Raw genomic sequence first — 15,034 nt, forward strand, 5'->3', positions numbered from 1 at the left:
AATTACGGTGCACCAATTGTAAAGTGACGTTTAAATGACTAAAGCCAGCCTTAAATTTAAGCGCTCCTGTAATGACCACAGGTATTTAAGTGCGGGATTCTAACCTAAAATCATTTGTTGAACTAATAAACTGGCTGCAGAACTGCTGTGGTTTTTCTAATAACGTCAAGTACCTTTTATTTGACAATCCATTTCATTATCAATCATAATGCTAATTCAGCAACAGAAAGTTGTCACTCTTTGATAATAATATAATAGTTTACTCGACACTGACTGACAGGACAATAAATTTAGGTTGATGAAATGACAACGATCATCGACAACCGGCCAACTAATGAAAAGGCTTTATTAGACTAGAATGAAGTTGCACCAAAATAAAATACTGAAATATCACTAGATATGAAAACTTAAGGGTCTCTTACTTAAGATTCTGTTAAGCCGCAATCGTGCAACTGACAATAAAATTAAGCGTTCATTAACTTCAAACTAGGCTTAGTTAAGTACGCATTTTAAGGGGGATTGGTGCAAACGGGCCTAAGTACGTAAATGTCAATTTTTGTAAATGAATAAACAAGGTTGTTGTAGTTATAAATTTGAATGAACGAAACACGCCAACAATCATTCAGAGCCAACCCAACAGTATTTTATATTTGCATTTTCAAACAGATAAATATACAGAAAATTTATTATTTCAATGCGATTTTTTTCACTGCATACTCTTCACCAATTTATGAATCCTTGGTTCAGTGCTAGGTACTTAATGCCAAACTGGCATGTCGGCACTGGCACCCAACCGATTTCGATGCTTGTTTTTAATTATCAGTAGAATCGAAAACCCCTGCTAGCATAAATATGTCGATGAAAAGAGGGAGCATTGGGGTCTAGTCTCCCCATTTTTTCTATTGAAGAAACCCAGTTCAATATAATAGCCGTCATACTTTCGTTTTGGTGGCATTTTTCTAGAAAACTAATATAAAATAATTGTTATCAATAAGTGCTCTTCAGTCTGGTTCAACCCTATGTCCTGTCGGATGGCTTCGCGGACCACTTCGGGTGCTTCCAGGGACCACCAGTGGTCCGCGGACCACCGGTTAAGAACCAGTGACGTAGAGAAATGTTTTGTCGAAAATTGCGCAAATATATGATCCGTTAGGAATCATTGGTCCGGTAATAATAAATGCGAAATTACTAATGCAGGAAATTTGGAATCTCAAATTAGAGTGGGATTCACCATTACCAAAAAATATTTCGGAAAAATGGATTCAATTTTCAACGGATTTAAAAAATTTGTCTGATGTATCGGTCAGTCGATGCGTATTACAGGATAGCAGTCTGAAGTATTTGCAGTTAGAGGGTTATTCCGACGCTTCTAAGCGAGCTTATGGAGCATGTGTTTATGTTAGAGTTTTTTACGAGGATGGATCGAATTCATGTAATTTACTCTGTTCTAAAACAAGAGTGGCCCCTTTGAAGGTCGTCTCTCTCACGCGATTAGAGCTTTGTGAAGCTTTACTATTGGCAAGGCTAATCAATAGATTGCAAGGTATAAGTAATGTACGATTTCAGAAAATTTTTCTGTATTCTGATTGTAAAATTGTTTTGTGCTGGTTGCAGTCTTGTCCATCACGTTGGACAACATTTGTGTCAAATAGCGTTTCTGAGATTCAGGAGATGACGGCGAGGTGTTCTTGGTCGCACATAGATTCTCGAAATAACCCTGCTGATCACTTAACCAGAGGTTTAAAAGCTCATGATTTGATTAATTCTAAAATTTGGTGGTACGGCCCTGATACTTTTTCAATCGATACAAAGATGTCTGAAGAATGTTTCAATTACAAAAGATGAAGAACTTTTACAGGAACTGAAAAAAAATTCTTGTGTGGTGAAGCAAAGAATTGAATTTTTCCCTTACGCGAATTTCTCGAAATTTTCTCATTTACTGAGAATTTTTGGACTTTGTTTGAGGTTCATTTATAATAGTACACATAAAAACAATAGAAAAACGGGACTATTGACAGTGAAGGAATTAGATGAGGCCAGAACAAAATTATGGAAACTGGTACAAGAGGAAGTTTTTTTAGAGGAATCAAATATGTTAAAATCGAATAAAAATTTGAAGGGAGGTTACCTTATTAATTTGAGTTCAATAATAAATGAAAATGGATTATTGAGATTGAATAGTCGCTTATCTAATGCGAATCTTGATTATAAAAGAAAATTTCCTATTCTTTTACCAGCCAAGCATCATATCGTTAGACTTTTAATAGAAGCAGAACATGTGAAATTGTTACATACAGGTCCGCAAACAACTTCAGCCTTTTTAAGATCAAAATATTGGATTATTCGAGGTTTACGCTAAATATAGCCAGTTATAAACAGTTTTGTTAAATGTTTTCGATTCAATAACAAACCTAATTACACTATTCAACAAGGGTTCTCCCACCTAAGAGATTAATATTTTTTTTGTTAGGTATCCCTCACCTCATTACAAAAATGATAGTACGTTTGTTAAGCTCCCGTTATCAAAATAAAAGACATGCGCGAATTCTCCATGTTCGCACTTCTGTTCCTTACGATACTTTATAAAATAAACTATTGAAACAAGTTCAGTCTGGTTGTCCTTTGTAGAAGTGACCAAAAATTTTCTTGGCAATCACAAATCTCCGCAATATGTAAATATCGTCAAAACGATAATACAGGCATATCAAAAAATGGGATGCAACATTCCCTTAAAAATACACTTTTTGCAATCACATATTAATTTCTTTCCACAAAATATGGGAGCCGTAAGGGACGAGCATGGAGAGCGATTCCATCAGGACAACGCGTCATTCGAAAAACGCTACGAAGGCAAAGGGGAACCCTCTATGCTTGCTGATTATTGTTGGTCCATCGTTAGAGAAATACCGGAGTCGTCCTACAGCAGAGAAGCCAAAAGATCTAAGCGATCGGAATCTTTTACACCATTGTAAATATTATATTGCATTGTTTTCATTAAAAATCATGAATATAATTATTAAAAAATAACAAGAGCTAGCTAGTTCAAATATATATATATATATATATATATATATATATATATATATATATATATATATATATATATATATATATATATATATATATATATATATATATATATATATATATATATATATATATATATATATATATATATATATATATATATATATATATATATATATATATATATATATATATATATATATATATATATATATATATATATATATATATATATATATATATATATATATATATATATATGAACCCGTAGTTCGTTGTTACCTCCGTTAAGTTCATTGGGCGACCTGACCTCCGGGTGAAGGAGTTTTTTAATTGGAATAATTTTTGCTTATATATGTAGAGGGGAAGGTGAATAACAGGGGTACCTAAAGAGGGGAAAAGATTTTCATTGAAAAATTTTTCTTTAAACGAATCAGACCTTACTACCTCCGCATATATTTCTTATTAGTAGTGCGCTCTCACCTCCCGCAACGTTGCCAGATTTCAGGAGGACAGAAAGTAGGGCAGCTTGAATTCTACTCATATACAGAATACAGCTGCTCTTCCGATTCATTCACACATACTGAAACCTGTAAATAGTTCGAGAACGATACTGATATCAATAAACTTCATACGCTAATAATTGATTGATAAGGATTCGGAGTAAATGAATTTGGACAGAAATTATTATCTTTTCTTCATGAATATCAACAGTTTTGAATAAGTATGCTATGTCTACGATACTTCGTCCGATAGGGGAGTTTAATACCGTATAGGTCCTAAAATGAATGATACATGACAATGAAAGTTTTCGTTACATATAAGATTAATTCCAAAGGCAATTTTACCGAATTTGTTTTGGTATGAAATAGTTATCTAAATTTTGGGCATTATATTCACGACATGAGGAACTCCATTGAAATGTTTTTCCCGAATGAATCAACAAAGATATACGTTTTACTTTCAGCTTCTATACTTCATTCACTTTCATTTTAGCACAGGATTGGCCATGGAAATTGAATACCTTTCACTCTGTATGGTACGAAAATGTTGGGTTAAGACGCTTGTCAAAACATTTTTGAGTTTTAAATCAGTGCTACGTAGTCCGTTCTACGTGAGACTCTCAGTAATTATGTATTTCATCACAATGTCAAATCACTTCGGAAAATATTGCGTCGAAAATATGTAACGAACATAATTGACATTTATACAAATTGATTGAAAACATACCAAATCTATTTATTTACATGGAAAATAGAAGTAATCAGTAGCTTGAGGAGAGTTACTGTTGTTTATTTTCTTTGGCTGAAGACGTTACATCAGTTGTAGAATTCAAAAAAATCAACCCGAAGATGAAATGCATTTGATGCAGTGTTAGCATTGAATTGAATACTCATAGGTGGTAGGGAATGGGTATCTCTTGAAGAAATGAACGGATAATTACGAGAATGTTGAATTCAACGGCAAGTTTCGTGCGGGCAAGACACTTTCCGCAAGAGTTAGGAACAATATTTTTTCTACAAGCGCTTGAAATATATAAATATATCCATTTCACGAAACAGATCATATCTCATTTGATGAATTCATATATAATGACAGACGTAATTCTGCATGTCATAACTATGGGTTTCTCATCGTTGACGTTCTATGCATAGAAACATGATAGAATTTAATTTACTCTATAATATTTGCGTGCGGGAAAAACCCCTGCTAATCCATTCCCGCACGCAAATGCGTGCGGGAAAGAAATAGCAGGCGTTTTTCCCGCACGTTTTGGGAAAGTGACTCTTTGCAACTTGGAATGCGTGCGGGAAAAGAGTTGAACGCGCACGCTTGTAGAAAAATATATTTTACGTTTGGCAAAAGTGCCTTGGTTTTCGAGATATTGGGGATTTTCGATGAATCACCCCAAATAATAATAATAACTGGATATTGACATTTTTCATCATAGCGGTTCAAAAGAAAGTCCTTGATTTAATGGCATTTCTTAATTGCTCGAGGAGTCTTTTGAAATTTTTCAGTACACAGGGTGTTTCACAAGAAAACGGACAAACGAAAACCGCGAATAGAGGGCATTGAGCTTAGTTCAAAAACACCTCATATGTGTGTCTTAGGCATTCCGTTTCCGATATAGAGAGGAGTTTATTCAAATTTCCCTAATTTGTGTTCGGCTATAACTCCAAATCTTTTAGTTGGATTCGGCGAAAAATTCATTATCCGCTTAAACTTCTAAGTTTCAATAAAACAGAACATTAAAAGTTGACGAACACAGGACCGGACTCATTGAGGATATATTCAAATTTAAACTCATGCAAAACACTCTGTTTGTAGTTTTTCTCGTCATAATTTTGAATTTTTCAGGTATCTTCATTGATTTTCTCAAAATCAATGAAACTTTGGTATGCCTTTTCAGATTTTTTCTAATGAATAATTGTTTGATCGTGAAATGTCTGGAAAGAACAGCGCTGCATATTGACTTTTACTTCACATTTATTAATGGGATGAATATGATCGCCAATCAACTGAGGAAATCTAAAAATGGAATTGGAAATGTTCAACTGAATTTTTTCGTTCTCAATATATGTCTTGCATTTGTTTTTGATATTTATAGCATATCTGGTTATTCAGATAAGTCATTAACAGTGATAATAAGCTTTATTATTGATAATGAACAAAAATAGAAATGAAAAACTACGCTATCATGATCATGAAAATAATAATTATAATTCGATGTCTTCCGAATGAATCGCTTTTTATGGACAACGTGGAACTGAAGTAATTTTCCGAACTGATTTTCACCTCATTTGGTCTTTTAGTGAAGGTAATGATTGGCACTTCGGATAAGTATGATAAATGCACTTTCGAATTTTTCACTGATTCCGTTATAGTCATTATTGTATCTATGGAAATCTATGGATTGTTCTGGTCTTATTACAATTTGTTATTGAAACATTGATGATATTTATGCACCAGCAAAAGTATTTATCAGTATTTCAGGTCATTTTATTAGAAGGGTAGGACCCCAATATTGGACTGCTAGATCTCCCGATCTGACACCCCGCGATTTCTTTCTTTGTTTTTATTCACACAACTAGTTGTCCATAGAAAAATAGATTCATTCTGAATATCAAGTTTTAAATTTCAGTTTCAAGATAGCGTAGTTTTTCCATCCATATTTGGATATTATCAATTCTGAAACATTTTATCCTTGTGAAAGAGTATTTTGAAGACCGAATATGGTATAATTGTTGAACACATTCAACAGAATATTCTTTGAAAAAAAAATCAATTATGGATTTCTAAATACATTTTCATGAAGTGCTCTATTCCTTAGAGGCGTCTGACCAAAACAATTATTTCTAGAACATGATCAACAGGTGGGGCAACCCAAAAATCAATTCATTTTGAGACAATAATAATGCAGATAACAAAAAAGTTGAAATTATGATTAAAAAACTACATACATGGTGTTTTTATGAGTTTGAAGTTAAGTAAAGCCTCACTGAGCCCGGTCCAGATTTTTGTCGAATTTTAATGCTCTGTTTCAATGAAATTAACAACTCAAGGCTAAATATAAATTTTCAGTCGACTTGATCAGAATTTCAGGAGTTATAGCCAAACGGAAATTCGAGAAATTTCAAAAAACCTCGAAGAAACCTATATATAGGGTGCCCCAAAACTATTGAATCAAACGTCACACCACGATAGAGTAGATCAAATACTATCGAATGACACCAACATTAGTTGAGCGAAAATGTACCGTTTCTAAAAAAACCTAAAGTTGCCGATTTTCGAACTATTTTTTCAGTCACAAGGCCAATTTGTTATTGAGGATAGCGTTTTTCTCCCATATTATCACCCCTGTTTATTCTGAGTATTAAAAATCATGTAGAAAAAACAATTGTTTTAATTTACATTTACTTAGGTTATGGTTATCGATTAACTACTTAAAATAATTTCAATTAGGGGAGATGATACAATAATATTACTTCAATATAATTTTAAATCGATATCCTTTTTCACAAACTGGCCCTGTTATTAAGAAAAATAGTTCGAAAATCGGCAACTTTATGTATTTTAATAAAATTCTGATTATCTTGGAAACGGTACATTTTCGTCGAACTAATGTTGGTGTCATTCGATAATATTTGGTTTACTCTATCGTGGTGTGACGTTTGATTCACTAGTTTTGGAACACCCTGTATATGGTATGATTCTGAACTCAGCTCAATGCCCTCTTTTCACGGTTTCCATTTGTCTGTTTACTCGTGAAACACCCTGTATACTTCTTGTACTCTGAAAATTTTAAAACAAATGCCCTCACCGTCATATGAAAATTCAAATTCTTCTTGTTGTAAGAACCTTTCATCCTTTCACCCAACGCCGCCCTAGTTACATGGCCCGTTGAAAACGAAATCGGCATCTGTTTACTGCAAAACACGTGTTAACGCCGATATGAAGGGTTCAAAATTTTCTACCTGATTCGGGCTTTTTAGGAACGAATTGCTCAAGATGCCGAGTTCGAATAACATTTCGTTTTGCGTGTTATATTGGATAAAATTGAATTTATTCCATGGATGATTCGAGAATTATTGATGTCCAGAATGCTCCAGAATGATGAAAATTTTCAGATTTCATTGAAATTCTTGCGAAAATTATCTCGTATATTTTCAAGTTTAGATTTTAATTCATTCAGAACTTTGAAGTTCGGCAAATAATGATGTAAATGATATAGATAACAGTCAATCACATTTCCTTCAGCGCAGTTGTTGTTTTGAAGAAAAAGCAGTAGATTCTCGCAAAATCCGAAACTCTACATGAATAGGCCCAGTTGTTCAGTTCGGGATTAAAGTTTATCCTAAATTGATTTTGACATTTCAGTTCAGTTCTGTCAGGTTAATCTAGGATCATCTTAAATCTCGGCCTTATCCTGAACTGAACAACCGGGCCTTATAGTAATAGCAACGTAGCATTAATTAACTCGGTATATTATTGGAATGATATTAAATTTTCATAGCGGAGAATAGTGGTTTTCAGCCTCGGTATTCACGAAATTCATTTTATTATGTTTTTTTTTCATGTGAATCGGCCCGAAATCTTCGATCCCCCGACCTGATAGTTTCGTATACTTCAATGACAATAGCATAATAACTCAAATTTCAACATTTTCACAGAAATTTTTGAATTTAAGGGAGAGACACATTGAAAAAATCGATAGCAATTTACCGCCTAAACTGCGAGCTTGCCGAAGTTGAAACTGGTACCAATCTACTCAGTGCTTCATAATATGTATAGTTTTATGACTCAGTGTTTTTCAGAACCTGTAAAAAAAAATTAAAAACTGTAGACTCGTCATCGCCTTCCAAGGCTGCATCTTGGAAGAGCTGTCTATTTGGAAAAAAATTTATAGGAACTAGCCCCGCTTATTTTCATTAAGGAATCATCTCCCTTAGTCCTTCGCATTTGATTACAGATATCCTGTATATAGATACATTTTATCTATGTACCTATTCATTTTGGATAGTAGAAGTTTAATCAATATGTGTTATTTTCGAAGACCAAAACAAAAATTTTAATTGCACCTGATTTGCTAATTATAAGAATCATCATTTATTTTGAATAATAAAACTTCATGCGAAAATACTTAAATTAACTTTTGTCTTTCTCCTTTCATCATAGTGTCCCCTGTTCATCATAGCTTTTGGGAATTACCAATCAATCATATGTATCCGAGTATGTATCTATATTATTATTATTATTTTGTAGATTCATCATGTCTTGACAAAAATATGGTTGCAATTTCAAAATATATTGACTCGAGGCCTTCAAAAGACTTCAATTTTGTTTATTTTTTCCCTTACATCCTGTATGATCTATCGAAAAATGCAAATCTGTTTTGGATAATTCTTCATGAAATCTTACTTGTTTCGATATAATTTGTAATTTTCTTTATGATACATCACTAAAAAATTCAAATAAATAAATAAATAAATAAATAAATAATGTGCTTTATTTCAGGTAAAGTGTACACATGACATTGAACACTTGAAGTGAAACAGGGTCATTTTCTGCTTTATAGTCTGTGTTCCATAAAGTCTTCCACACTGTAGGGTTCGATTTCAAGTAGGAGTTTGAAGATGAATTTCTTGAACTGTTGTAGAGTCCATTCTCCTCTTAGTTTGTGAGCTATCTTATTGTAATAACGAATATATCTATATTCAGGTCCCTTTTCAGTGAGGCTTAATCTGTGTCTTGGATATTTTAGTGCAGTTGTCCTCGTATTGTAATTACTTACTGTTTTCTCTTGGAAGTAGTGCTAGTTCTTGAATGTAAATATCAGGCTTTCTTGGATGTGTACAGCAGGAGCAGTCAAAAGACCATTCCTTCTGAAGACTCCCCTGCATGATTCCGTCCTCCTCATCCTCCAGATCATTCTGAAGGCTCTCTTCTTCATTTTCAGCACTCTATGTAGGTTGTATGAACTACCATAGAACATGATGCCATACCTAAACACTGCCTGGTATATTGTTCTTAGTGAGGTTATGTCCAGATATTTATTGAGGACTCCCAAAGTGTAGCAGATGGTACCCAGTTGATTGCAAAGGTTGGAAATGTGCTCTCCCCAATCAAGGGTTACCTCAATAGTGAGGCCTAGGAAGCGACAAGATTTAGTCAGTTCTAATGTGGAGTTAGACAGTGAAATGCTGGTAGGCACTTGGGGACCGGAATGAGCTGTCCTGAATAGAATTCATGCACAAACCGTTTACTTCAAACCACTGGCTAGCACGATTTAGAGTTAGAGTTGAGTGTGAAATGGTAAACTCAACTCTAAATCGTGCTTGGCCAATACAGTGAAGTTTGTGTCATCTGCATAATTCACTGTCCTAACCATGGTTTCATCGAATATGGTACTTAGGTCATTTAGAAAAATGATAAAAATGATAGGGCCCAATATGCTACCCTGCGGAACTCTGTGAGTTATTCTTCCGAAACTGTTGTTTTTCCGTTCTGAGAGATCACCACTCTCTGCCTGCGGTTTGCTAAATATGATTGAAACCAGTCTAGCTTGTTTATGCCATATGCAGAAAGTTTATGGAGTATAAGGTCGTGGGACAGAGTATCGAATGCCTTTGATAGATCCAGCATTAGACCCACTGTTATATTAGAATCCTCCAAGGCATTAAGGATTCCTGAAATGAACTCAAACACTGCTGTCTGAGTTGATCTACCTCTTACATAACCATGTTGTGTGGGTAAAAGGATCTTTTCTTTTAGAAGGTATTCTACTAGTTGAGTGCAGATTGTAAGTTCCAGTATTTTAAACCAGAGAGATGGTACAAGCTATTCAAATTTTCGGGAAAATCCAATAATTAAACATAATCGATAATAAAACAGATGTTTCTGAGCGAAGGATTCCTCAAAATCATTGAGCAATCCGATTCAAGAAAAATATATAGGGCGTTCCATTTGAAATAACACAACAATGTCCAACATTCGGTTTAGCCGACGTTGTTCATTTCTGTGATATTGTAAAATTTGTAGCATTTTTTCTCTTGATTCTGAAATGAAAATTTTCGGAATGGCTCATTGTCTTTGAATATTCATCACCATTTACATCTGAATATTTAGCTTGAGATGAAAGAAGTTCAACGGATGCATAGATACACACGATGAGATATAAACAGTCATAATTCCATTCGAGAGAGCCAAGATTGGTGTTCTTTCACGTGATTCTTTCCCCTACAGATAAATGCGATAAAAAATCGTTGAGATATGCCGCCTGGATTGCAATTATGGAGGAGATAGCGCGCTGCGCCTCTCTACAGTTAATTCATCCGTATACTTATATTCCGCCTGTGTACATCTGCTTTGAAAATACAACGTTGCCATTTTCGGAGGTGCTAACGAGCAAAGAGTCCCCCACAGCAATTCTTCGATATACAGCTCAGCACACTAGCGCCAGTGATATACACTCGAACTAAAAGATTGTTCAGTACATAAACGGGGTGCGTTGTGACCTCAAAACGATTTTTTGATATGTTGATCCCTGAAGCCTCCTGAATCTAACAAGCCAAAAAACAAGGCAAAACGTTGTCACCTCCGATTTCGGAGGTGACAGCGATATATATGAGGTGAGAGCGTTAAACGAGTTACTATTTCGGAGGTGGTATTAACACTTTATAACACTTTATATATATATATATATATATATATATATATATATATATGCTGTCATGTCCAGCGCCGGCTCCAGACATGCCCTGACGATCCCCAGGCAGCGACTTGTTTCCGAGGCTTCTCGTTATCACCATTTCCATGGGTTTGTGCTCCCCTTTCTCGGTTTGGGTGAGGGGTAGAGAAACGGGAGCAGAAAGATCACCCCCATAAAGGATGTAAAAGAGAGCGGATGAAGGAATGGGACTGCGGACAGCAGGCGTAGCTGGCTGCACCGTCTACGTCGTTACGATGGCTACTCGGCAGGCCATCTACTAGATAGCTGCCAGGCAGGCCAGACATAAATTATTATTATTATTATGTGTACTGTCTTAGTGACCTTACAAATAAAAAGCGCGATATAAGCTTTGGTTTCTATTGAACATATATATATATATATATATATATATATATATATATATATATATATATATATATATATATATATATATATATATATATATATATATATATATATATATATTGGAATACTTATTTGCCGGAGAAAACAGGGAGAAATATTTGGGAACCTGGCAATTGTCGTTTGGGCAATTAGTAGTTAGTCGTCATTTACATCTATATTTCGAAACTGATTGCGTTTCTTCTTCAGGATGCTAAAATATACATAATAAACGTGGTTACAAAACATACAAAATAAACATTAAAACTTACATCCGACAAGTGTACTATAAAACTAACAAGGAGAGCATCAGGAAGTTATACGATCACATTTAAAACATTATTTTTCTCTGCTTAACAATGAAACAGAAACGAGCTGGTGTGGAGTCAAATCACTTCTTATAGGTTACTGTCACAAAATAAGGTGAAACACAGAAAAGTAACAAGATCAAGTAATGACATCCACTGTATTGTTATCGTCACGACATCGGTCTAGGGATAACAGGTAACTATACACAACACTCAGATTCTTCAGGTCAGTCTTTTTATTAATATTATTTGTGTTCTCGTTGATGAAACACATTTCTAGAAAAGTTCTTTTGTTGTAATTTGAACTTGTGCTTAGTATTTCGACGTCATCATATAGGAAAGTATGGCCAAGTAAGGACGAGTGGCTTGCCAATGCACACCTTTCCGGTCGCAGTCTAGCATCACTCCTGTGGAGGGCGATGCGTTTTCTTAGGCATTGGGCTGTTTGGCCAATATACACCGAGTTACAACCTCCACATTGTGGAGGTTGTAACTCGGTGTATATTGGCCAAACAGCCCAATGCCTAAGAAAACGCATCGCCCTCCACAGGAGTGATGCTAGACTGCGACCGGAAAGGTGTGCATTGGCAAGCCACTCGTCCTTACTTGGCCATACTTTCCTATATGATGACGTCGAAATACTAAGCACAAGTTCAAATTACAACAAAAGAACTTTTCTAGAAATGTGTTTCATCAACGAGAACACAAATAATATTAATAAAAAGACTGACCTGAAGAATCTGAGTGTTGTGTATAGTTACCTGTTATCCCTAGACCGATGTCGTGACGATAACAATACAGTGGATGTCATTACTTGATCTTGTTACTTTTCTGTGTTTCACCTTATTTTGTGACAGTAACCTATAAGAAGTGATTTGACTCCACACCAGCTCGTTTCTGTTTCATTGTTAAGCAGAGAAAAATAATGTTTTAAATGTGATCGTATAACTTCCTGATGCTCTCCTTGTTAGTTTTATAGTACACTTGTCGGATGTAAGTTTTAATGTTTATTTTGTATGTTTTGTAACCACGTTTATTATGTATATTTTAGCATCCTGAAGAAGAAACGCAATCAGTTTCGAAATATAGATGTAAATGACGACTAACTACTAATTGCCCAAACGACAATTGCCAGGTTCCCAAATATTTCTCCCTGTTTTCTCCGGCAAATAAGTATTCCAATATATATATATATATATATATATATATATATATATATATATATATATATATATATATATGTTCAATAGAAACCAAAGCTTATATCGCGCTTTTTATTTGTAAGGTCACTAAGACAGTACACATAATAATAATAATAATTTATGTCTGGCCTGCCTGGCAGCTATCTAGTAGATGGCCTGCCGAGTAGCCATCGTAACGACGTAGACGGTGCAGCCAGCTACGCCTGCTGTCCGCAGTCCCATTCCTTCATCCGCTCTCTTTTACATCCTTTATGGGGGTGATCTTTCTGCTCCCGTTTCTCTACCCCTCACCCAAACCGAGAAAGGGGAGCACAAACCCATGGAAATGGTGATAACGAGAAGCCTCGGAAACAAGTCGCTGCCTGGGGATCGTCAGGGCATGTCTGGAGCCGGCGCTGGACATGACAGCATGCGGGACGTCGGTGGAAGGATGTTGAGAAAGCGGGCTCCTGCTGCAAAAGAAGCTACAGCTCCAAAGCAACAACAGCAACTAACGAGTCTAATTCAATTGCCGACTCGAACCGCTGAAGGTGCTGCGCAGGATATTCAGCCAGTGCTCACCCAAGCGGAGTTAGTTAGAAAGCGCATGGAGTGGACAACGGCCATGAATGAAACTATTGTGCGCATATATAACTCCATCACGGGACTAGGGCAGAACACGAACAACTATAGGAAGAGGCTCCATGAGGAATTCTGCAACGCCTACCCAAATCTCAATGTCACTGAACAACGAGTGACAGACCAGTACCGCGTAATTCTGAGAAATGAACTAATACCAACGGCCCGAATCGACGCAATTAAACGAGAACTTCAGCATTCGCTAGCAATAGAGAATAACACAAACAACTCTGATGAAATTCACATACCTGGACAACAACACCCAGAAGACATTGATACTGAAAGTCCATCTTGCAAAGCAAATGAGCCTGAACACCAGGACGATAGGAATGAGCTCCACCGACAAGTTGACTCTGAGATGAGGAGATACTTTGGGGAGGAATAGATCCTCTTCATCGAATAACACCTCCCCGACTCAATACATCCAAGAAACTGTCACTCATAATCGACATCTTGAATAAGGACGTTTTACCTGAGTACAGAATGGAAGTTCATTGGAATATCTTCATCTAGTTTTTTACTGTGCAGCGCTAACGACGGCTAAAACCATAGGGGCAAAAATTCGCCGAACGAACAACGATGGTATAAAATTACACAAATTACATGCGCCACCATGGCAGAAACGTCTTCAACACAAAACAGAGAGACTAAGAAGAGACAATGGACGACAGATGGAGTACTTGAACGGGAATCGCGGAAGAAAGGTTGTGAAAGCTGCCAAAGAAATCATGGATAGAAACAGAACACACACAGAACGAGAGACGGAGAATGCTACAGCTCACCACTGCCTCGACACACTGAAGCAAAAGTTAAGTCTGTATGCAGAACGCCTGAAGAGATATAAAAGCAATTATAGCCGGAAAAGAAATAATAATTCATTCGAAAAGTCGGAAGAAACTTTCTACCGGTCACTCACATCGTCTGATGTAGAAAATGGAAATTTACCACTAAAGGAAGCCATAGAACAATTCTGGACCGAACAATTATCAACGAAACCTCAGTTAAATGGAGATACCGGATGGATTGAAGATGAAAAATCTTAAGCTATAAAATATAAGCCGATGCAGCATGACAAGATCACAATTGAGGAAGTAAAATCAGCTATCAGAGGACTACACAACTGGAAAGCACCTGGGCCTGATGGATTACAGAACTTCTGGATCAAAAAACTTTGGATCATGCATGACAAATTGACCCCCACAATAATTGATGTCATTGAAAATCCTGAAAGAATGCCAATATTCCTTACACATGGCACAACGTAC

General features: G+C 35.8%; 1 protein-coding gene and 2 long non-coding RNA genes across 5 annotated transcripts in view; 1 reads left to right on the forward strand and 2 right to left on the reverse strand.

Annotated features, from left to right (window-relative positions):
- The window catches only part of LOC123318393 (dynein axonemal heavy chain 8-like), a 1,393,903-nt gene that overhangs the window by 1,181,499 nt on the left and 197,370 nt on the right, over window positions 1-15,034 (reverse strand). The window lies entirely within an intron of this gene.
- Window positions 11,808-12,372, reverse strand: LOC123318543. The gene is made up of 2 exons (XR_006538320.1): window positions 11,914-12,372; window positions 11,808-11,855 (listed from the first exon to the last, which is right to left on the reverse strand). It is a non-coding gene; the product is annotated as an uncharacterized LOC123318543 (long non-coding RNA).
- LOC123318539 lies at window positions 12,484-13,048 on the forward strand. The gene is made up of 2 exons (XR_006538319.1): window positions 12,484-12,942; window positions 13,001-13,048. It is a non-coding gene; the product is annotated as an uncharacterized LOC123318539 (long non-coding RNA).

The sequence above is a fragment of the Coccinella septempunctata genome, chromosome 1, assembly GCF_907165205.1.
Source record: "Coccinella septempunctata chromosome 1, icCocSept1.1, whole genome shotgun sequence".
NCBI lineage: Eukaryota > Metazoa > Arthropoda > Insecta > Coleoptera > Coccinellidae > Coccinella > Coccinella septempunctata.